The sequence below is a fragment of the Calypte anna genome, chromosome 9 (genome assembly GCF_003957555.1).
Source record: "Calypte anna isolate BGI_N300 chromosome 9, bCalAnn1_v1.p, whole genome shotgun sequence".
Taxonomy (NCBI): Eukaryota; Metazoa; Chordata; class Aves; order Apodiformes; family Trochilidae; genus Calypte; species Calypte anna.
In genome coordinates this window covers 25,367,157-25,388,815 of record NC_044255.1, presented here as the reverse complement: position 1 = coordinate 25,388,815, position 21,659 = coordinate 25,367,157, and the positions used below count along the sequence as shown (strand labels likewise).

Genomic DNA, 21,659 nt, shown 5'->3' with positions numbered 1-21,659 from the left:
CCTCTGCTCCTGCAGACTGTGTGCTGTTGTTTTTCCATGTTTTCCACGTACCAGGGATGTACGTACAACCCTCGGGACCTGAGAGCATGCAGGAGGTGGGGACCTGCAGGGCTGCAGCAAATAGGTTTGAAGTTGGGTCTAAAATAGCTGAACTGTGACATTTTCTCTTGATGGTTACAAGCGGTGGGAGAGGCTGCAGGCGCTTCTTTTCTGGGATGCAGAAACTTGAAAATCTTTGATTCACACCTTATAAGTAAAATTAGCCTGTGCTTCGCTGTTGCCAAACTTATTCAAAGCAAAGTTATTTGTACAATGGAATTCAGCAGCAGAAATGCAATTTGCTCATGCATCAGATTACTGTTATTTCTGGCTAGAAGCAGCACCAGAAATACTTGCAGGGATTTCCACTTTGCCTTTGGAAAGATGTTGCGCATGTTGTTGACAGAAAAGAAGCTATTTGGGAGGATAATTCGTGTACATTAAGAGACAGGAAGGGAGACGAGCCCCTGAGGCTGTCGCAGCCATAAACATGAGTGTTTAGTTTTGCATTATAACATTCAGTCACTTGTGAAATGGGGATCTTCAGCTGCTGCTGTCAAGCGTGTTGTGACATGAGTTGCATGGATTGCTACTGCTCCAGAGAAGATGTTTCCAGCCCAAAGTCTAAGCTTTCATTCCAAGCACAGCTCTCCTCAGACTCCTGGAGAGTTGAGCCAGTCATCTTCCTGCCCGTGGGACTCTGCAGAGATACTTAATGAAGGGAAATATTTTGGTGATGATTATAGCAGCCACCACCTGTGACACTGATGAATGTGACATTATGGGCAGATCCTGATGTCATCTGAAGAGCTGGGCTTAGAGGCTGGTGGTCCTGCGTGTTGTGTTCCCCTCCAGATGCTGGGATGGAGTGGGTACCTCCAACAGCATTCACTACCTGGGGTAGCAAGGGACAGCCACAAACTGTAAACTTTTAATACAAAAATACCTAATTGCTTATAATACACATGGATGATTTGAAAAATAAAGTCAGAGTCCTCTAACCTTAAAGGCTGATAAAAAAGTTGGAAGGAACAGATGTCTGTATTGTAATGTAGAGCAACATTTCTATTCCTGGAAAAGCGAGAATTTTAAAGTAAAGGAGTATTTAAAATGTTTTACCTAAGAAAAAGTTAGGCTTGTTGCATTGGAAGTAGGGCTGAATTTATTATTTTACCTAAATATAATGGTTGGTATCTCTGAATATCAAGTGAAGTCTTAAAAACACATCGTTGCCTACTGTGGCCATCTTAGCTGGGTTTCTTTATGCTGCTGGATGGGCTGTGCACAAAGAAGAGTATCCTAGAGGAAGGAATTTTGTGGCTTTTTGGAAATGCATGTGAAAGGGGACAGCAACACGTAGATATGGCATACCCCAGGGGATAGCTGCGGGAGCCTGAGAACATTTCATGCCTGCAGCAAGTGTAGGAAGAAGGGAGGAGATGAGACATCCCACCAGCTGCAGGGGGTTGTGTGGTGAGTGCACCCAGTTACACACTGCTCATCCCACCAGGAGTAGGAGCAGCTCCGCTGGTCAGGCAGCCCTCCCACACCCAACGTGGAGAACATGTCTGATACCATGCTCCTTCCCTCCACGTGGGCTGCAGCAGAACTGGGAGATGGTTGTGAAGAGCCACGGGCAACATCTGCACCATTAAAATTATTGGACCGAAACCAAGGCAGATGCTGAGGGAAGAACAGAAGAAGGGCTGGTTCTGGGGCTGGTTCAGCCATCAAAGGGTTCAGGCATGAGCAGAGGCGGGAGTACCCTGTGGCTTTTCCAAATGTACTGCCCTGAGGGGATGTATTTATGGATCAGAAATGCCAAATGTTGAGCACCACAATGGACCAAAAATAGAACTCTTACCAATCTCCCACAAATTGCAGGTGAGGACACCATGGGCAGAAGGGCACACACAGAGTACCTGCAGCGAATGCCTGCAGGAGCCTGCATGTTGCCATATACTCCACAGCAGGTCTTCAGTACATTTTCTCTCTCTCAGATGGAAACAGAGCAATTGCTTACTTCTTCAGTGCTGTGAATGGCAGCTGTAATGGTAGAGTGTTAAGAATTACAGGTCTCTCATTCTGGGTCTTAAAGAATAATCCCCTCAACTTGTAAATAACATACACAATCAAATGGAGTGCATTTTCTTCTGCCTAAAATGTGTGATATATTCTAGTGAGGCCAATGGAGGCTCCTGTTCCTTTCTATAGTTTTTATTGGTGTTAAAAGGTCATCTGATTTATTTACAAGACCTGTTCATAAAGGCTGGGCCTTTTTTTCACTCTGATACCCCAAGCAGGTATTTGGCAGGAGATGCTTTCACCTCCACAGCTGTTAGTCTCAGCATTTCCGTGGTTTGCTTGGAGCAGCAGCACAAGCCCGATGTCACCTCCAGACTTGCCTGCACGTAGGGCCAAATGCCACCACGCAGCCACATCTCATGACCAGGTCCCTGCTGCTCTCACCCTGCAGCTGTGGACACCACATCAGAACACAGTGGCAAAGACACAGGAAACTTGCTGAGGTCAAGGCAGGACCAGCTTCTTGGGAAGGAAGTAGTCTTGACAGTAATATTAATGTAAATCTATACTCAGACTATATATTAATCAACTCTTAGTTGTTATGTGAAGAATTAATTGCATTAAGTTATCCAAGAACTACAGAATTATTAATTTTTTTCCTTCAGATTTCATGCAACTCCAGTGGACCAGATCTGCATCCCAAAATTTTTAATGCAAAAAAAATGGAATTCACTTTTAGACCTAGCTTATGAACCAAGTTTCTGCTCGAGGAGGAGCATGTGGCACTGAGCTAGCTGTCCAGTAGAGCAGAGGACTTGGCATGGGGATCCCATCCCAGCCCTAGCAGCAGCAGGACAGCTGGTGAGTGTCTTACAGGACACACCTCACATTTGTGCTCACAGGTGTGCATCCTGCAGGCTAGTCCTGCTCTCCGATTCTTGAGTTCTCATTTCTGAATGGTCCCAGTAAAGGAATAAATAGTTCTTTTTGTTGCCAGCGACGAGATGAACTCAGCACTAATAGAATAATAGAATAATAATATCTCTTAACTCCAGGGCACTAGAGATGCAGCTTGTAACTGACAGCTTGGCTTCTCTTCAGTTTCTGTCTTCTCTCTCATCACCTTCTGCTGTTGGCTTGCCCCTGTTTTTACGTATCCATTTCTAGAGTACTATACCTTGTACCTCTTCCTTTACCAGTAATGGTTAATGATGTTTCCCAAGCCATGGCACAGAGAATAGCATCCATCCCAGTTTGTCACAAGGTGCTGAGTTGTGGACACACAATCTCTTTCCAGGACCAGCCCTGCCATGGTACCTGCTCGGAAGGGCAGAGATGCCAGACAGGCTCCCCGTGTGCGAGGCATGCCAGGCTGTCAGGGCTTTTCCTCATGGAGCTGGGAGCTCCTCATGAATGGGAGTTGATTTTATGATTATTTCAGTCAGTCAAGAAAAATCAGGGACATGAACTGCTGAACTGTCATTAATTTCAGTAACTGCAGAGCTCAATTAAGCCTCTAATTTTAGCTTCATGCTAATGCTATTGTCAGCTCCTTCTGTCAAGCAGGTGATGCAGTTTTAGACATTGCTCTGCAGCTGCTTCAAGTGGATTGTATAGTTCCCTCTAATCTGACACCCAGCAGGAGGATCAGGACAGCATTTGGAAATGTTTTAAAGGGCCCTTGTTTGTTTTTTTTTATATAGTGCCATATCATGTTCTCCACAAAGAAAACAGAACTTTCTGAAGCTTCAGAAATCTCTGCTGGCTCAGAGAGGTATGTCCATGATGTTGGTCACTTATGAATCCTTGTCGCTTCTTTTGAGGGTCTGAAGGCTTTGTTTTCCAGGAGAAAAGCCTGAGTGTTATTTTTGCTGGACTGAGCTTCAAAAAAACCTGCTGCTAGAAACTGACAGCATGCATGACAGCGAGTGGTATGCAACAGCCCTTTCAAGGAATGGATAATCCCCCATCCTGAAATATACTTTCTATTTATGTTGGCAGTATACAGACTTCTAGGGATCTTACCAGTTACCCCAGACATAACACTTCAAAAGCACCACCAAGGAAACATGTATGCAAATCTCTTTCTATTTCAAAACTTCCTAACTAAGTAATGTGAGTGGGCAAATATATTGCAGGCTTTTGGGGCTTAAGGTGGAAAAATATTCGAAAGCAAACCAAAAATACTTGGAGAGGATCTTTCTGCTAACACAGACCTGGAAACTGAATCAGCTGATAGGATACACCAGTTGTTCTTGCAGCTTAATTCTACCTGGTTCATTTATTTTTCATGTTTATCAGAATTCCAAGGTACCAAACCCCTTCCTAAAAAAGCTTGAACTGACTGTCCCAAATAGTCAGTGCTTTGACAAAACCATGGCATAATTTTCATTTCAGTGTTGCAAGCAGACTTATGACGAGATTCTGGTGAGAGAAACTGATAGTTTGGGGCTCTGCTGCGTGGCTACTGCTTGTGGGACTGCTGCTGGCCTTGGGATCCCTGCTCTGGGGCTGCCCAGTGCCCGTCCTGAGCTCAGCCCCAATGCAGCTGCAGCAGGCAGCCGGGGGAAGACTTCCTTGGTTTTTAACCATCTGAATCCAGGGATCTGTTTCTCTCTAGTGCTGACTGGTACAATCACCACAGCCTGGCTGGAATTAATTGAATTAAATGGGAAGCTTGCCAGGGACTCCAGTTATCTTGCTTCAGTCATTAGCACAGAAACCGTGTCAGGATTAGCTGTTGTTTGCTGTCTCAGGTGTTAGAGGTGATACCAGCCAACAAGTTACAGTCTTGTGAGAAGCAGTACACTCTGGAAGAGAGCAGCCTTTATGACTGATAATATCTATCTATATATTATTTTCTAAAAATCCATGCATTCCTCATTTAAATTATTTTATTCCTCACTTTGAATAGTTTACTCTGTTTCTTATCTCCTCTCCTTTCTGCTGCAAACTGCACTCACATTTTCAGGGGTTTTGCAAGCCTGTAAGACAGATTTCCTCATCTTTCTGACATTTCTGAAAGACTTGACTTTCCATGCCTTGGTGGTTGGCTTTTCCTGGCTGGTGGAGTGGTGAGTGGTGCAGGAGGGGTTCAGTCACCCCCAAGAGTGTCCATGGGCTATGCAGGGAGGGGAGGAACGAGCTGGTCTTTTTGGTTCTGAGGGATATTGCTTTGACAAATAAAGAACAGATTTTTCTACTGCAGGAAGCCATGGTTTTGCTGGTTTGTATTCTAGATGAGAAATTCTAGCCCTGAAAGTCAGCACGGTTACTGAGGAAGCAATGGGAAAAGTTACATACTTGAGAGCCCCAGGAGACCCTTGAGGAAATCAAGGCAGACTCAACATTCCTTAAATATTTCTTAAAGTGAAGGGGGGAACCCCAAGCTTATTCATTCTCCTGGTCCCCAGCATTTTGGACTTTTGTTCTGCTTTGCAAATGAGCATAACAGGAGAAAAGGCCAATTTGTGAAGGCTCCCTTTCTGAAAGGCTTTTCACCTCCCTCAGGAGCAGAAGCACTTGGGAAGTTCTCCTGAAGCAGAGCAGCCATCCCCACAGCCAGAGCAGTTTCTGGTCCTGCTGGATGTCTCCCCATAAAGTCTCCCTGGATGACTCTGAACCTTGAGACTTTTTGGTGGTGAAGTCCTGCCGGGGGCCAGAGAAGCTGTGATCCCCTGGGCTAAAGCTTGGCCTGTGTTGGGCTTGGCCCACAGAGGGTGAGAACATCCAGGGAGGCCCCAGCTCAGCCCCTCAGCCTGGGTTTCTTGATGGGTTCCCTCTTTCATAAACCACTTCTTCAAAGGCAGTACTCTGTGCAGCAGGCTTGCAGCCAGTCTGTGAGCCCATGGCTCCCCATGATAACCTCAGTCTGCTCTGGATGTTGTGAAGGGGCCTTTGCTTTAGGGGGTTGTTTTAAGCACTTTTTGAGGGGCCTTAAAAATTTCTGAACTTTTGAACTATATTCTTATAAGCAAATATTTATTGTTGAACTCAGCATGAAATATAGAACAAAGCTTAAATCCAGGGATGTTCTTGACTTCAGCAGTAAACACTGACAGCATTTTTAATATATACTGTATTTTAGTGGTGAATGCTTAAAATTCTTCCCATGTTTTTCGTCCTCAGCTATTTCTGTCTCCACTGTGGTTAGCTCTAGGTTCTGCACTGAAATGAGCAACATGCAGAGATCTAAGACTTATGATAAACTTAGCCTAGACTGGTCTAATACATGTTTTGTAGAAAAGTGGATATTTGCTGGCAATGCTAGAGAGTTTTTGCTTTTTTGCCCTTTAACGTGCATGTTAAAAGAAAAAGGTGAGGACCTCATCAGGTAGTAAAGGCAGCAGGCAGGGCAGTTTCTGGTTCTGCTGGTCCAGAATCACCAGTTTTGGTCCGTCATTAGAACATTGTTCATTCTGATGGGTAAGGCAGAGTTAATGTTGTGTGGCTGGTGCAGGGCCTGCCTGGAGCTGACTGACAGCCTGAGGCAACAGGCCCTGACCTGGGATCCAGCCTGACAGGGCTGGTGCAGTTTCCAAGGCACAGTTGGTAATTTCTGGTGTACTCTGGAGTATTATCAAGAAATATAAATATACAGGACCTGTCCAAATCCAAAAATCCACAAAATGCCTTTTGTACTGTTTGACAAAATCTCATAAATGTTTCTTTCATATAAAATATCCCCAGTGTTTGCTGATTCCCAAGAGAAATGCATTCCAAGTGGTAACTGCAGTAACTAGCAAATAGAATTGTAACTGCTTACTGAAAGAAAAAGCACACTGTAATGATAAAAGGGCAGAGCTGGTACAAAATGTAGTCTTCATTAGAGTCAAAATGAGACAGATGTGAAACATTATGCTAGTATTTCCTCAAGGGTAGCACTTAAGTGGTTCTTTGCTTACTGAAATGTATCACAGAAGGTTTGTACCAAAGTAACGTTAGCCCAACTTATTTGTGTAAGAGGAGATAACCATCTCTGCTTGGAATTTCACAGATAGGCTTATCAGATATGAGAAATATGGCACAGAAGTAACGAGAGCCTTCAAAAGATTCTCTTTGTCCCCAGGCCTTGCTTTGGAGAACATGATGTCCTGAGGGGACACTGAAACAGCAGCTGTCTGTTCTCAGTGAAAAAGCAGATCTGTTCCAGTTAAGGTATGGGAGGTGTGGGGCTCTCTGTGGTGCAGCCCATGACCAGCACCTTCCAGTGAGCTGGGGGGAGTCAGGGATCTCCCTTTCCAGGAGTGAAAGAAGGTTATGGACACTGTTGCTGTTCCTACAGCCCACACTCTGGCTTACTCTCAGGAGTATGGGCTTACTCATACTCTTACTTCATGCTTACTCTGGGGCAAGTAAAGGGGTATTGCACCAGGCCCATTGTCAGATGAACACTAATCATAAGAATTATTGTTAATTAAAGAACAGTGCATGCCTTAACTGAAGGCATGTTTTGTAAGTTGGTTGCTCTAAGCTGGTTCAAAATCCCCATCAAGTGGAGCTGTCTCAGGAATATCAGATTATGGTCACTGAGAATAGGTTGAAGCTAAAATCATGGCCTGGTCTAAATACATCTGTGCTGGTCTTTATGCCAGTTGAGTACCTAGTTTTAATTCAAGAGATAGGTAAAACTTGTATCCAAAGGCTGTGATCTCTCTGCCTGTGGGCAGTTATGGGCTGATCTAATGAAGTCTGATGATTTCCATCAACGAACCTGAGATACAAAAAAAGTCACTGAAGAATTCTCCAGAGCAGCAACCTCTTACACAGGTGGTATCCCAAAAAATGCCATTGAGATTTCTTTTTCAAAGGCTTCCAGCTCTTCCTAGCTATGTTGTTTTGGGTTTAATGCTGTCACATAGCATCCAAGTGTTTTAACACTGAAAGTATCAGCTGGGGATAAAACACTTTCTTTTAGCTCTGAGCAAGAAATCAGTGGGCAAGAAAGCAGGACTGCATTTCAGAGGAATGAAAAGGCGCTCAGAGACTGATAGAGCTGTCCTGGAGGTAAAGAAGAAGGAGTCTTGATGTCTCGGAGATACCACAGAAGCCAGAGCTGGCCTGTAACTTTCCAAAACTTGGTGTGCTTGCATTTGTCCCACTGCCACAACTCCAGGCTATAGGGAGTCTGATTTTGAGTGTTTCTGTGAACAACATTTTCAGAAAACAAGGAGAAATCTTGTGCTTCAAAAGCACCTATTAATACGTAATAATCAGATTATATTTTTAAAATTTTAATGCAAAATAATGCATATTTTGTTCATTAATACGAATGTCTAAAAAGTGCTAGACTAAAAGTACCCATCCATGATTTTATTAGGCTTCAAAACAGAAATGCTTTGAGTTTTCTTTTAATGTCTATCCCAAGCCCTTTCTGACTCCTTTAGCAGTTTCCCATAAAAGAGCTTTGTTCTCAGCCCTGGTTTCCCCGAGAGCAAGTGTTAGGTACCCACCACACCGAGCTGGGCATCTCAGCAAATTCTCTTCTAAAAAGAGGTGTCAGATTGTTCAGCCAGCTGAAGTAATCCAGTTGGCAGGAGAGTGACTTAATTCAATAAGCAGAATTTTAAAAACACTGTGGTTCTTTGTTTGACAGCCAGATCCTACAAAATTAGCTCCAGCTCTGAAGTAATTTCTCTCCCCACCCTCCCTGTGCTCTGCCCCTTCCCTCCCACCTCTCCCTGCCTCTCCCTGCTGCCCAGTTTGCTGTCACCAGTGACCAGCAAACCCCGGGGGAGTTAAAAACACTCAGGACCTGCAAGCATCTTTGCAAGGAAAGAGAAGTTCTGGGTGCTGGTCTCCTAAGACTGCTATGCTGCTGCTCCTTGCTCCCAGGAAAATACCTTCTTTGTTGTTTTCTGTCTCCTTTGCTCTTGTCTGTTGAGATAGATGAGTACACAAGTTACCTGCTGGCTGTTCCTGGTGGGGCTGGAGTGGCCTCACTGCTGCTCAGAGATGCTTCATAATATTTTCTCTTTCTTTTTTTTTTTTCCTCTCTTTCCAGAGGGCTATTTTTTGTGCACTGACCATGTTTAAAGTACATTCCATATCACCAGCAGCTGTGGAGCTTTTTTCCAAAGATGTTTCTTCCCTTCTCCATGCCTGTGCTCCTGTCTGTATCTTTCCTGCTTTGAAAAAAAGCCAGAGGAAGTGAAAAGCACTCTGCTCAGACTGGGTTCCTGCTGAGGAGAACTGGAGGAAGGAGGGTGAGCAGTCAGGCTCAGGCTGACAGCAAGATGCAGATCTGAAGTGAAACACCCGGAGCCCTGGTGCAGTCCTGATCCTTTCTCCAGCCTCTCAGCTGCTCTCTGATTTTGGGGAGGCAGTAACCAGCCAGGCTCAGCCCTGTCAGAAGGAAAGTAACTCCAGGTCATCCCGTGGACTTCTGGTCAGTTGATGAATCAATGAAAACCAGGATTCATATTAACAGAAAACACCAATCTCCCACTAGCCCATGATTCAAGTCAGGTGGAGATCAGATGTTCAGAAATTAAGCTGGCTTACCATGGCAACTGAATGGCTACCTTATTTGGCCAGTTTTTACCATCCTTTTACTGAGTGGGCCATTGACTGCGAGAACCCAGCAGGTACCCAGCAACTATTGTTCCTGTCTGAGCCTGGCAACTGTGCTGTCATGATTTGTCTGTCATCCACAAGTCCTTAGCTTTCTTTTTCAAATGCACCTTCATAATCTTAAGCAAGGACAGATGTGGCTGAAATTCTGGGCAAAACTGCACCACAAATGTCACCCCTTCTTGGCTGCTTCTACTGTTTGATTTATCTTTTGCTTTTCATTTCAGGTCTTCTGTTTCCTGGCTGTAGCATTTTTTTATAGTCTGCATTATAAGAAAACCCACACATGAAGAAAGGAAAAAAGAAGTAAATGGAAAACAAACTACAGGCATGGTCATTAATTCTTCTGGGGAAGGGATGGCCTGCCTTCTTCAGGCATCCAGACCTGCTGCAGAACATGTGAGGTAAAAATAGAAAGCAAAATGCTAAACCAAAGAGGGGGTAAAGATTAAGGCAAGGGGACTTGGTGGCCTAAATATAGACAATTCTGCCTCTCTCCAGTAATTTACAATAACAGAGAATATTCTACAGCCAGCATGATTTGGCCAATAGCCAAAGGATAGCACAGAGATATGACAGTAGGGACTGCAGCTAGAAAATGTGGCGTTCTCTTTGGCACAGCTGTCATATACTAAGCCAGTTACTTCCCTTTAATCCTAATTAATACTCTCTCTTTCCACTCTGAGCCAGGTTCTGTGGTCAGCAGTCATCCTGGGGGGGTCTGTGCCTGCTTTCCCTACAGGAACCTTCTCTCTTCAGGCAGCCAAATTCTCTGTGCTTCTCCCACAAAGGAGCAGCTGAAATAATTGATAAAACATTACTGATATTAAAGATAAGGAGAGGTCTGCTCCTGCTAAGTGTAGGCTCCTGCCGTCCCTGCCAGAACCACCCCAGCACCTGCATTGCCCCAAGGGTGCTTGCTGGTGCAGGCTGGAGAGACACCACCAGATCTCTTCCATCTTGGGCTGCATTTCGACCCCAGACCACTAAGCAATGTGCAAATTAAATATATCTGGGGGGGGGGGGGTGACGGGAGGCAAGCTGAGCTCTAGTGTCTCAATGCCATGCTCTTTTTATTTTATTCCCAGCATTTTTCAGATTGCATGATTCACTAGAGTTTGCAAATATACACAGTAACCAGAAACTATTAAATGTAGCTGGTTTTAAAGGACAATGTGTCTCTAACAAATGCTATATATATATGTTATATAAACACTGCAAATGTTCCACCATGTTTTTTTATAGTTTTAGACTGCTATTAATGGCCACAAACAACATGTTTGTAGTCTGAGAATACTGAAATGTTTTGGTCTCTATGTTTTTCTAATTATAGATTTTCATATTTTCTCAAAATATGTCCCCATGAGCATGTTATGAAATATTTAATTCCAAGCATAAGATAAATGTAATTGGAGTGGATCTCGACTTGGATCCAGAAGTCAAAGCAGGCACAGAGGGAGCAGAGCATGGTATGCCAAGCAGCAGGTTTTTAACCACGCAGAAAAGACTGATGAAAAGATGTGTTTGCACTTCAGTAGAGAAAACTATGGTTGTCTGCATGTGATGGAGCTATAATGTTAGAAATAATTAACACACTTCTTTCCTGAAGAACATGTGTTTCTGTACAAATGCATTGTGTGTCACCCTCACTTGGGAACACTCTGTCCTGTGCAATCATTTCTGTACCTTCATGGTCTGCAAGATGTTGGGAATAGTGAAAACTTTCCAGAAGACTGGAAAAGTTTTTGAGGTCTCTACTGAGAATCTTTGAAATAGTTGGCAAGAATGTGGGTCAAGTGATCAAGGCAGCCCCAAGTACTTGAGTTGCCCTCCCCTGAGAAGCTGATAGTGACAGCACTTGGAGGTACTCATGGGACAGATGAACCTCAGACAAATTTTATGTCCCTGTGTCTTCAACAGCATCTAAAACCCAAGGCAGTCTGTGTTCTCCTGAAGAGCTTGATACAGGAGAGTCACTTTAATCAGCTTGATTTGTGCAACTTTTTTCCAGTAGAAGTGCAGATCCTTGTGCAATAACCACAAACCAGAGCCTTGTACTAGGTTTTGCAATTTGAAAAAGCCTTTTAAAAACTTCTAATGAGTTTGCATCTGAAGTGGCATCGTTCTGTTCTTGATTACAAATTCTTTTTCAGTAAATAAGTCTGATTTATTAAATTACAATCACTCCTAAAATAGAAATTTTATCTTGCAAAGTCCCTGTGTGCTTCCAGAGCATAGTATTAAACAAATCATTTACTTCTGTAGTTGGAATTGAACTTACTAAAGAATAACATGTTTCTTTAATTTTGTTTGATGTTTTTTGTCTATTTTTGTATGAATGTTGGCATTATTTGACCATCTTGTGTCTGTTACAGTTGTCAGGTGGCTTCCTGTTTGACTGGGTGGCTGCACAAGTCTGTGCATGTCAGAAGTGGTTTTAGATTGTTTTTCATATCATGGTGCAAAGATAAAGCTTGTAAGTGGCTTAGAAGTATAAGAATGTAGTGAGAAGAGTCTTTGCAAACCTCAGCCATTCTCAGGGCAGCAGTGAACAACGCAGATTTTTCCCAAGCAGGTGACTCTTGAGGAGGTATCTTGGGAAGAAAACAGGAGGAGATGGTGCCAGGACATGGAACAGATGGATCCATGGGGCCAGTGAGTTCGAGACTTTTACAAAGCCACCTTGTTCTTTTCCTGGTTTATGTGGGCTTTTGTTTAACAAAGAAAGTAGCTGGAAAAATTACCCAGAAATATTTGACCTTCAAAAAGGCCTCTAAGGCACAATTACCTGATGTTCACTGAACTGGTTCATGTGGTTCCCACTCCAAATGACTTTCTAGGTTCACCCATGTGTGAAAAGGGGTCTTAGTATATATGGAGGAGTGCAAATGAGAAAATAAACTTTGGGAGGGAGAGAAATTTCGCTGGGGATTTTTCCTGGTTATGTTTGCTTCAAGGGGAGGAAAGGGCAAATAAATGTAGCGATTGAAAGTAGCTTTGAACTTCAAAAGAAAGTAACACAGGAGAGATGTGAGATATGGGCAGCCTAGATACAAGTGGTTTCATGCATTTCATGGACCTGGTCCTTGGGGATGTGGTTTAGTGGTGAACTTACAGTGTTGGTCAAAGGTGGGACTTGATGATCTTGAAAGTTTCTTCCAACCAAACATTCAGTGAATTTGTGATTTAGAAAGGAATTGTAGACTACATTGCACTTAACTTTGAAAAAATCTTTTTTTCCTCAAGTACAACAGAAATATAACAAAAATCTTGCTTTCCTCATGTGTCTTTTCCTTCCATGTGCCCTTGGATGCCCTGCACACAGGAGACCCCTTGGCTATGCCCTCTCTGCAGCTTCAGCTCTTGCTCCCAACACTGGAACAAAGCAAGTGGGTTATCTAGGGTTGCAATCTCTATTGGGCTTTAGGGAAAATACTTTTTTAAGGAAATAAATTCCATGGTTGGCACAAAAGTGCTGCTACCATGTACTCTTTTCAGTGGAAGGTACAACCAGGTGCACATAAAAGTGTGACTTCAGTAGATTAGTACTGGCAGAGGCACAAAGAAACATTTTATGTGCTGTCCCTCTGCTCTGAACTGCCAGCAGAATGCATTGATGTGCAGACACAGTCCTTCATACAGTCTGAAAACAGTAGCACTTGAGAAGTGGAAGAAACTTCTTCAAACTGAGGAATGGGATTTCCATCTTTGGTGGGAGAGCACCGTGTGCAATAGGAAGTATCTTGTATGGAAGGCAATTATTTTAAATAATCTTGGAACTTAAAGACTTGCATGAGCAAAAGCAGTCAGTATGCCTCCTGTCTGCATTATGTAACAAAAGGAACAAATTCTCTGAGGCAAGGTAGAAAGTCAAGAGCACCAGCATGACAGCCTGGTGCAGTGTGTGTGTGTGTGTGTGTGTGTGTGTGTGTGTGTGTGTGTGTGCTGGGGTTTAAGCTGGTGCTCACAGCACTCATCCAGAGCACAGGTTGGACCCAGTACCCTGTTTCTCCTGTAGCTGGGAGGGCCAAGGACTTGTGGTCAGGGACACAGTGAGATGTGGAGCAGGTGCTGGGGCTTGGGAAATGTTCTGTTGTTTCTCAGCATGAGCTCATGAACTTGGAATAAAATTGTCCTTTGTGGAAAAAGCAAAACATGAAAATTAGGAGCTCAAGTAAGGGTTGAAGGTGGAGGTGGTCTCAGAAATATGGTTTTGCATCTGTTTGTTTTCCATCAGGTTCAGGAGCAACTCTGAGCAGGAGTTGCCTCAGTTTAGGGAGGTAGAAAAAAAATCCGTTGTTATAAATGAAAGAAGAAACCTGAATAAGGTTTTTCAAAGAGCCATTTTTTTTCCTAGACAAGACATCCAGATCAAAAATGAACAGTGAATCAGGAGAGCACTGAAGCACATGGTTACAGCAACAGCTCCCAGACACCCTCAGGCAGCATCTCTGCTGGAAGGCCAGGTTAGTTTCAGCTCATAGTAGCATAAATATGGGACAATGGGGCATTTGTCAGGCTCCTGCCTCCTCTTTTTGGGGGCTGAACAATGTGCACACATCCATGCTTCTGAATTTACACCTGTTCCAGCAGTTTGTTTGCCTGATCCTTAAATTTATGTGTTCATTTTGGTTTACATTAAGTGCTCCAGAGCTCTGCCAGCCTACAGCAGTTGGCTATGGGGCACAGATGGGTGCCTCAGCTTACTGGAGAGGCTGCATGGAAGTTCTCTCCCTTCCTGCAGTGCCTGCTGCTTGTTAACAGCTAATCCTGAAAAGGAGCTGACATAAGGGCACAGAGGAGCATGGCTTTATAAAATGCACTCCGTGCATTTTTGACTGAGGGTATGTGCTGAGTAGTTAAACTATGGCAGAGAGACTGAAATGATTGAAAGCTTTCTACTGGAGTCTGCTTTTAACTGTCTGTAGCCCTGTTTAGAAGAGGGCTGTGGTTAGTGCATGCTTTTACCTTGAATTTGCACTTCTTCAGTCTGGGAGGAAGAATGGAAGAAATGTTCTGAGAGCAAATTCCATGTATGTCTTCTGCCATCTGCTAATAGCATGTGTGAGCAGCTCTGCTGCCAGAAACTGAGGAACAAAGATAACATCATTGTGGAGAAAATTGCACTGCTCTGAAAATGAGACTCTTATTCCAGATGACTTGATAGCTCAGCACCCGCTGAGGCCAAGCCTGGGGCTCAGCTCTGCTCACCAGCACTTGAATAGACCCAGGATAATGTCACTCAAACTAGAACAGGGGCAACACTGTTCCTGCTAAGCCTAAAGGATGTGTAAGTTTTATAATCTGTCCAGTATAGCAGCCTCGTTGGGATCCCAGAAATGAAATTATTTAAGATGGGAGGAAGGACAAAAGCTGAAGAGCTTCTCCAAGCTTGACAAGAAAGGTCTAAAAATTACGTGAGGATTTTGATTCATTTGATACAACCTGTTAAAGAATTACTGTCTGTAATTCTGCTTGTGGTCAGCTCAGCTTCTTCCCCATCTAGGACTTAGCCTGTGATACTTCAGAAAAAAAGTTATTGGTAGATCTCAGAAGTGTTTAAATTTCAGTGTGGAGCTGGTACAAGGACAGTGTGTTGGCCTGACTGTCCTCTCAAAGGCAAAACAAAAGAGGAAAAAGGTCTATGTTTTGCCTTAGCAGGCTGGAGTGTATATTTATAGCATTACTTCCAGAGCAGGAGGGGGCATGAAACACAATGAGGGTTTCTGCACAGCTCACACTTTTTTTGTGGTCCCCTTTTCTGCTTGGAAAGCTTCCTTTGTGTTTCACCATCTTCCTGGTACTGAGAAGTTGTCTTTTGAAGGACACTGACCCTTTATCTCTCCAAGCCCAGCAGTATGGACAAGGAGAAGGGGAGAGAGATGAGAGGGAGGAAAGGAAAAGGAGCACTGTAGTCTTGGGGCAAGGAGAGGAGCCAAGGAAAGGAACATGGTCATCACGACATGAAAACTGTCCTCTGTTCACGTCATCTAACCTTTCAGGCTTCACTGCTCCTCTTTGTGCCAAGGCTTTTCCATTCCTCCTCTCCTAGAAAGTGTCCCTGGTCCTCCTCCTAGGCTAACTTACCAGAGCTGAAAGGACATGCTGTGTCACCAGGTAAATGCACATCCATCCCCAAGTCAGGCTTTTCTATCTACAGTCTAATTATTAATAGAGGCAAAGGGTGAAGGGTGTTAACAACTGTCCAGCTTTCAGGTAAATCTGCTAATTGAAAACTTATGCCCTGGCCAGTGTATTAGTGCACTAGGTGGGTAGCTCTTCACAAGTAAATATCCATTTACAACAGGGTCATAAAGGTCTTTGAGGCACTCAGCAGCAAGTTGCCTGTGGCTTTTCACCCTTCTATCTCCAGGAGTTATTGCTTAATGAGGGAGTATGTGGTGTTTTGTGTGAACCAAGACGTAATTGTGAGCAGCTACTCAAATAGCCCTAATTATGTTTAGAGAAGGCTGTTCCCTAAAAGCAGCTGGAGTCCGTGAATAAACATATTGCCACAGGTAATCAGCTGATCTGTTCATATGGACCTAAAAACAGCCAGTTTGCTAAGTTTAAATACCTCAAAATAAAGCTGAGCAGACACCAGACGCCAATAGCTGTGCCTGCTCCGTGCACAGGACCAAGAGCATCACTGCACAGGGAGTGCAGCCCAGGTCCTTGTGGCACTGCAGACAAACACTCCATGTTTAGCCAGGCCCCAGCACCCCTGAGGGGAATAGAGGGCTTAAAATACAGCCTTGAAATACCACACAGACAAAGAAAGATGAAGTGACTAGGCCCTGTGAATGGGGGATGGGGAAACCCAGAGGCTTATTTTGCTTAATCTTTTCTCAAACAGACTGTGTGTCTGCTGAAGTCCAGCAGCAGTCCCTGGAGCTCCCAGGGGACCCTGGGCACCTGCTCTCTGCCCAGGGCCAGCGTCCAGCTTGGCCATGGCCCTTTGCTGACAGAATTTTTGAAAGAGAAAATCCATGACAGTGGAGACCATCATGAAACAGTAATGTCTGTGAGGGGTGAAGAGTTGCTGTGACAGCCTGGCTGGGCCCCACTCCCTCTCTGCTGCCTGCATCCCATCCCCTCCTGTGGGAGTGAGTGCCTGGCTGCCTCACACACTGCTACCACTGCTGGCTTCAGGGAGACCTAAAATTAACAGCTATGTGTGAAATTAGTACATCATTATTACATGCATATATATATACACATATTACTGCATTCTTACAGTACAGTAGGTCTAGAAACAAACCCTGTGCCTGTGTGCACATCACACCAGGTAGAAGAACAGTCACTGTGTGACTGCCAGGAGCACGAATCTGCCCTGAGGGGACAGCTGAAGTTTTGGTTGTAACTGTGGGAAACCGTAATAATAAGCAGGCAGGATATCAGAACACAGCAATGTGCAGGGAAGGTGCAGGCATGAACCCCGGGTGCTCAGGCAGTCACTGGTTCAATGAGGACACTGTTGAGCAGCACGTCTCTGCTGAGGCTGTTCTGAGACCAGAGATCCACGGGATGAAAGCAGGTCTGTCTCCAGCTTGTTTACACAGACTCTCACATCCATGAGCCTCAGTGGTCACTCGGAGCAGTGGCTTTAACCACTCACAACCAGCACCACATCCCTCTTTCAGAGAAGTGTTTTGAAACACTGGTCCAGAGTTTTCAGCGAGGAGTGACAATTTTCAGAAGGGAACAGCAGCACAGGGTGAGGAACAGGAGGCCATGGCAGGAGGGGCAGGCTGCCTGCATCTCTAGCTGCCTCTCATCCTGGAGGACTCATCCTGCTCTCAGCAGCCTCAGCTTCATTTCTGCAGGCAGAATGCCCTGACACCAGGCATGTTCCCGTGGCTGTGTACTCACAGGGTTAGTCATGAAGCAGCAATTGCAGCCATCTCAGCAGCAGCAAGGCCGCCTGGTGAAGAGCAGTATCACTCTGACATGCTTCTTCCTGCTCCATGCATACTTTGAAGCCAGACCACAAAAGGTTTCTTCTGCGATCCTCACTGGGTCCCTGCTGGAGATCAGCCTTGGGGCTTTTTTCCTGGCTTCTGTGTAATTACAGAGTGAAATCAGTGAATGGGATAGAGGATTGCTGCTGGCCAGTCCCTGTGCTGCAGGCGTGAAGGCAGGGGCAAGGTTGCTGATCCTGGCTCTGTTGAAGGGCAGGTGCAGTTCCTTGGTGGGACTGTCCTGGTGCAGTTGGGTGATGATTCATCTGCAGTGGTGGACTGAGCTGCACGCCCAAAGCTCTTAGCACCACAGGCTCCTTCCACACCACTGTCCTGGAGGTTCCTGGCCCTAAAGCAAGGACAGACAGGACACACAGCAGACTCTGAAAAGCCACACTTTGTAGTGTGGTGTAACACAAGCCACGCTGCACAGGCCACGTCCCCTGTTAGTCTGGTGTCCCTTCTCCCAGCCCAGCTGCAAGCAGATACCTATGAAACAGTAAGAAAATAGCAAATCTGCTGTTTTCTCCCTGCTAATTTTCCAGCTTTTAGTACTTTCACTGCACAGAATTTTATGAGCTGGCTGTAGTCTCTTTGGCAATTCCCACTGGCTTTATCCCATGTTCTTGTCCCTTTACCCTTGACTCCCAGAGAAATTTTTGCATGCTTTTGCAGTTGCCTTTTGCTAAGTGCTCTACAGGCTGGTGCTGCTGTATGAGGAATGACCTCTGATGTTCTTTGCACGTGGCTCTTATGATCCTTCACTCTTTGTAGGTACCACCCTACCCAATGGCTTCCAGCATGTTGCCTTTGAATTTCCCAATTTGAATGAATGTGTTGGAGATGAGGCAACCAGAACTGCAAACAGTGCTCAGTGTGTGACTGAACCTCAGATTTGTAGCCTACCACAATTATGTCTTCTGCTTTGGTCCCCGAATAATAGTGTTAAATTTGCTGAGTATTTTGGCCACAGCAGAGCACTGAGCTGATGTTTTCACAGTGTTGAGGCCTCACTCCTGCCTAGGAGCCATCAGCTCTTTTTTTACAGGTGCAGCTCTAATTTTTTCTAGTTATATCTCTTTAGAGTTATATATATTACATATAATTTGCTGTTGTATTGCTCCATACTCAATTTTGCTAAAGTCTTGGGCATTTCTTCATAGTTAACTCTTACTACTGCAACGTATTGAAATAAGTGCTAGTAATCTTCACTGTGCTGGGCTGCAACTGCACTGAGTCAGAAGCTGCTGGAAGTCCTGTTCAGCATTTTCTCTTCAGGATCAGCAATATCCAGGAGAGTCAAGACAGTAAACTGGAGATGGTTATAGCATCACTCATCTCAGTTTAATTTACTGTCAGATGGAAATCAATGCTTTAATCCCACTGTGATAAGAATCTTTATGATCTCTGCAGTGGATCAAGCTTGTTTGGTCAGACCAAGCAGACAATTTTAAGCCAGTCATTGTAATCCTCTTTTTCACTAAAGCAGATAATTTTGTAATCACTGTACATACCAGATCCCAACAATAAACCATTATTCTGTAACATTAGCTGCAACACTAAATTTACTTTGGAATTTGCTAGGACACATGATGGAGTTGTCAGTTTGCTTCATCCTCACATCACAGCCTGCACTGACACATAACATACAAAGCTAAGTTTCTTTGCACTGCTACGTGAACAAAAAAGATTAGAGTAGCATCTTTTCCAAGAATGATGAGCAAGCATCTTTAGTTAGATGAAGACGGGAAGTCTTGTGGTTAGACACCCACTTAGAAGCCACAGGGCTGGCTTCTTTCCAGTACTGAACAGATTTTTTATATTATCTTTGAGCCTCAGCTTCCCCATTCAGGAATTTTGTGAAGTTCAAGTGATTCGTATTTCCTAAATTGATTTCTCTCTTCCTCCTATAACCATTTTGGCTGACTGGGCTTGTTCTTCTTTTCTTGCAACAATTATATTTAAATATGAGTCAACGTGGAAAAAGTCAGTAGCACAGGATGTACTGGCTTTTGCTGAGAGCATAGCCCCATGTGCATGCATTTAAAGAATTAAATTGCAGTGTTATGGCACTGGCCACTTACAACTTCACTTTTCTCAGCTGACACAAATCTGTTCAGCTCAGAAAAGCTGGGAACATGGCAGACAACTGCTGTGATGACATCCATGTTCCTCTTGGGCAGGATATGCAGAGCTTCTCTAAAAGAACAGCTAACACGTTCTCCTCTTGGTGTGTTACAGCAGCTTCCCAAGGACCAACCCATGTGAACAAAAGAACTCATGAGAAAAACACCGTGGGTCTCTTGACTCCTCACTTACTCCTAGGAGTCCTTATTACTGACATTCTGATGAGAATCCTTTGCATTCCTCCTGGCACATCCACTGAAGGATATGATTCAGAGATGGCCTCTTGCTGTGGACAGGGTGGCATTTCTTAGCTTTCACAGTAACCAGGCATTAAAACATAGATGACTGGAGCAGAACAGCCTTTTTTTCTCTTGAGTGGCAATAATAACATTTGGGACATACCTTATGTTTCTAACAGAAAGCCCTGGTTGCATTACCCCAAACCAGAGTACAGTAAGTGCTTCTCCCTTCCTCCTGATGTGCCCATTTTCCACCACCCCAGGCAGGGCAGGTACTTGCAGTGATTCTGGGTACTGCTGTGTAGGAAATAACATCCCCAAGCAGCTGCTGGCATGGTAGATTCCATCCCTCCACATCAGCAGACCTGGGTTAGTGACCAGACAGATAAAAGCATAAGGCCCAAAGCCAGCAGGCACCCAGTGCAACCACAGGAGATGTCTGCTTCCAGTAGCTGAGCTTGGCTGCCTTTTTTAAGGGACAAAACCTCTGCCTGGCAGTAAACATCTTTTTGCAGGTCCCTTGGTGTGCCTCAGCTGAAGCACAGATAAAATGAGGTAAGAGAGACTCACAGGTCAGTTGCAGGGCTGAAAAGACAGGTTCAGATACTGCCACAGCTCTGACTTATGATCTAACAGATCCTTGCACACTCCAAGTTGCAGAACTTAAGCTTTTTGTATTTCAGCATTTTTACAACATTTCATCTACCAGATTTCTCAGTTTTATCTGCCCTCAGAGCAAACTTTACCCCTAATTTTGCTGCCTTTCCGTGCTTGTAAATGGGTGGAAAGCAGATCAGCTCCAAAGAGGCCTTGTGAAGAGGAGGGTGGTAATAGCTGTGAAATGCCCTGTCTGGTGAAGTCTCAAATGACAGACAAGATGGCTGTGTTGAGCATTATCAAGTCTTCAAAAATTAAGATAATAACAAGGCAGGCCAGTGTCTCCTGCTAGCACGTGAGATTCAGACTTGCTGCTCCTGAGCAGCATTTCCATGCCAGGAACCTGCACCGGCTGCCACGGCTGCAGATCAGCCCTCCAGCTGATACCAGAGCATGGGTTGTGCTCCAGTTCTTGGACTCCTTCACCTCGGGATCACCAGGATTTCTTCAGCACAGTCATTACCAGCTCACACCATCCTGCCACACCTTCCAGCACACACCTCTGCATTCCTGCCTGCTCCAAGCTGAGCCTTGTCCATGGACTTGTGCTAACCCTCTGATTCATGTGGGGCCAGCAGGGCCCATGAGGTGCTGCTGACTTGTGATCATGATGAATTTAGCCCACAGTGACCCTGTCCTTGCAGGAGCAGATCAAGGGCAAAGGAAATAGTTAATCTATCACTCCTTTGAAGCACAAATCTCTGCTTGTTACCAGGGCAAGGGAAAGATAGAAGTCCTCAACTTATATTAGAACATTCAGCTTAGGCTGATTTAATTTCCTATTTTTCTGTTCTAGTCTCAAATATTATGCCTTATGGCATCAACTGCTTCTCAAAACTATTCATTCTGTCCAATAATTAGGCCTATTAGCTATTTACCTAGCAAGTTGCCTGATTATAATTAAGGCAATGTTCTGGAAAAAAAATAATCTGGGAAGTGATATCTCTTTAAAAGGAGTTTGTTAGATTTGTATGGCAGAGAAGGTGTCCCTGGGCTCTGGGTGAGAAGATGCTTACTGATTGCTCTTGTTTTCTTCTAG

At 44.5% G+C, this 21,659-nt stretch overlaps 1 long non-coding RNA gene across 2 annotated transcripts in view; it reads left to right on the top strand.

Annotated features, from left to right (window-relative positions):
- LOC115598744 overlaps positions 1-21,659 on the top strand; it is a 50,775-nt gene that overhangs the window by 20,189 nt on the left and 8,927 nt on the right. The window contains exons 4-7 of one of the 2 annotated variants that reach the window (XR_003987883.1): positions 9,864-10,040; positions 12,212-12,291; positions 12,962-13,025; positions 13,994-14,102. This is a non-coding gene — a long non-coding RNA (uncharacterized LOC115598744). Of the gene's footprint in view, positions 1-9,863; positions 10,041-10,979; positions 11,106-12,211; positions 12,292-12,961; positions 13,026-13,993; positions 14,103-21,659 lie in introns of those variants that run through there. The other variant, XR_003987884.1, reaches the window with a different exon arrangement.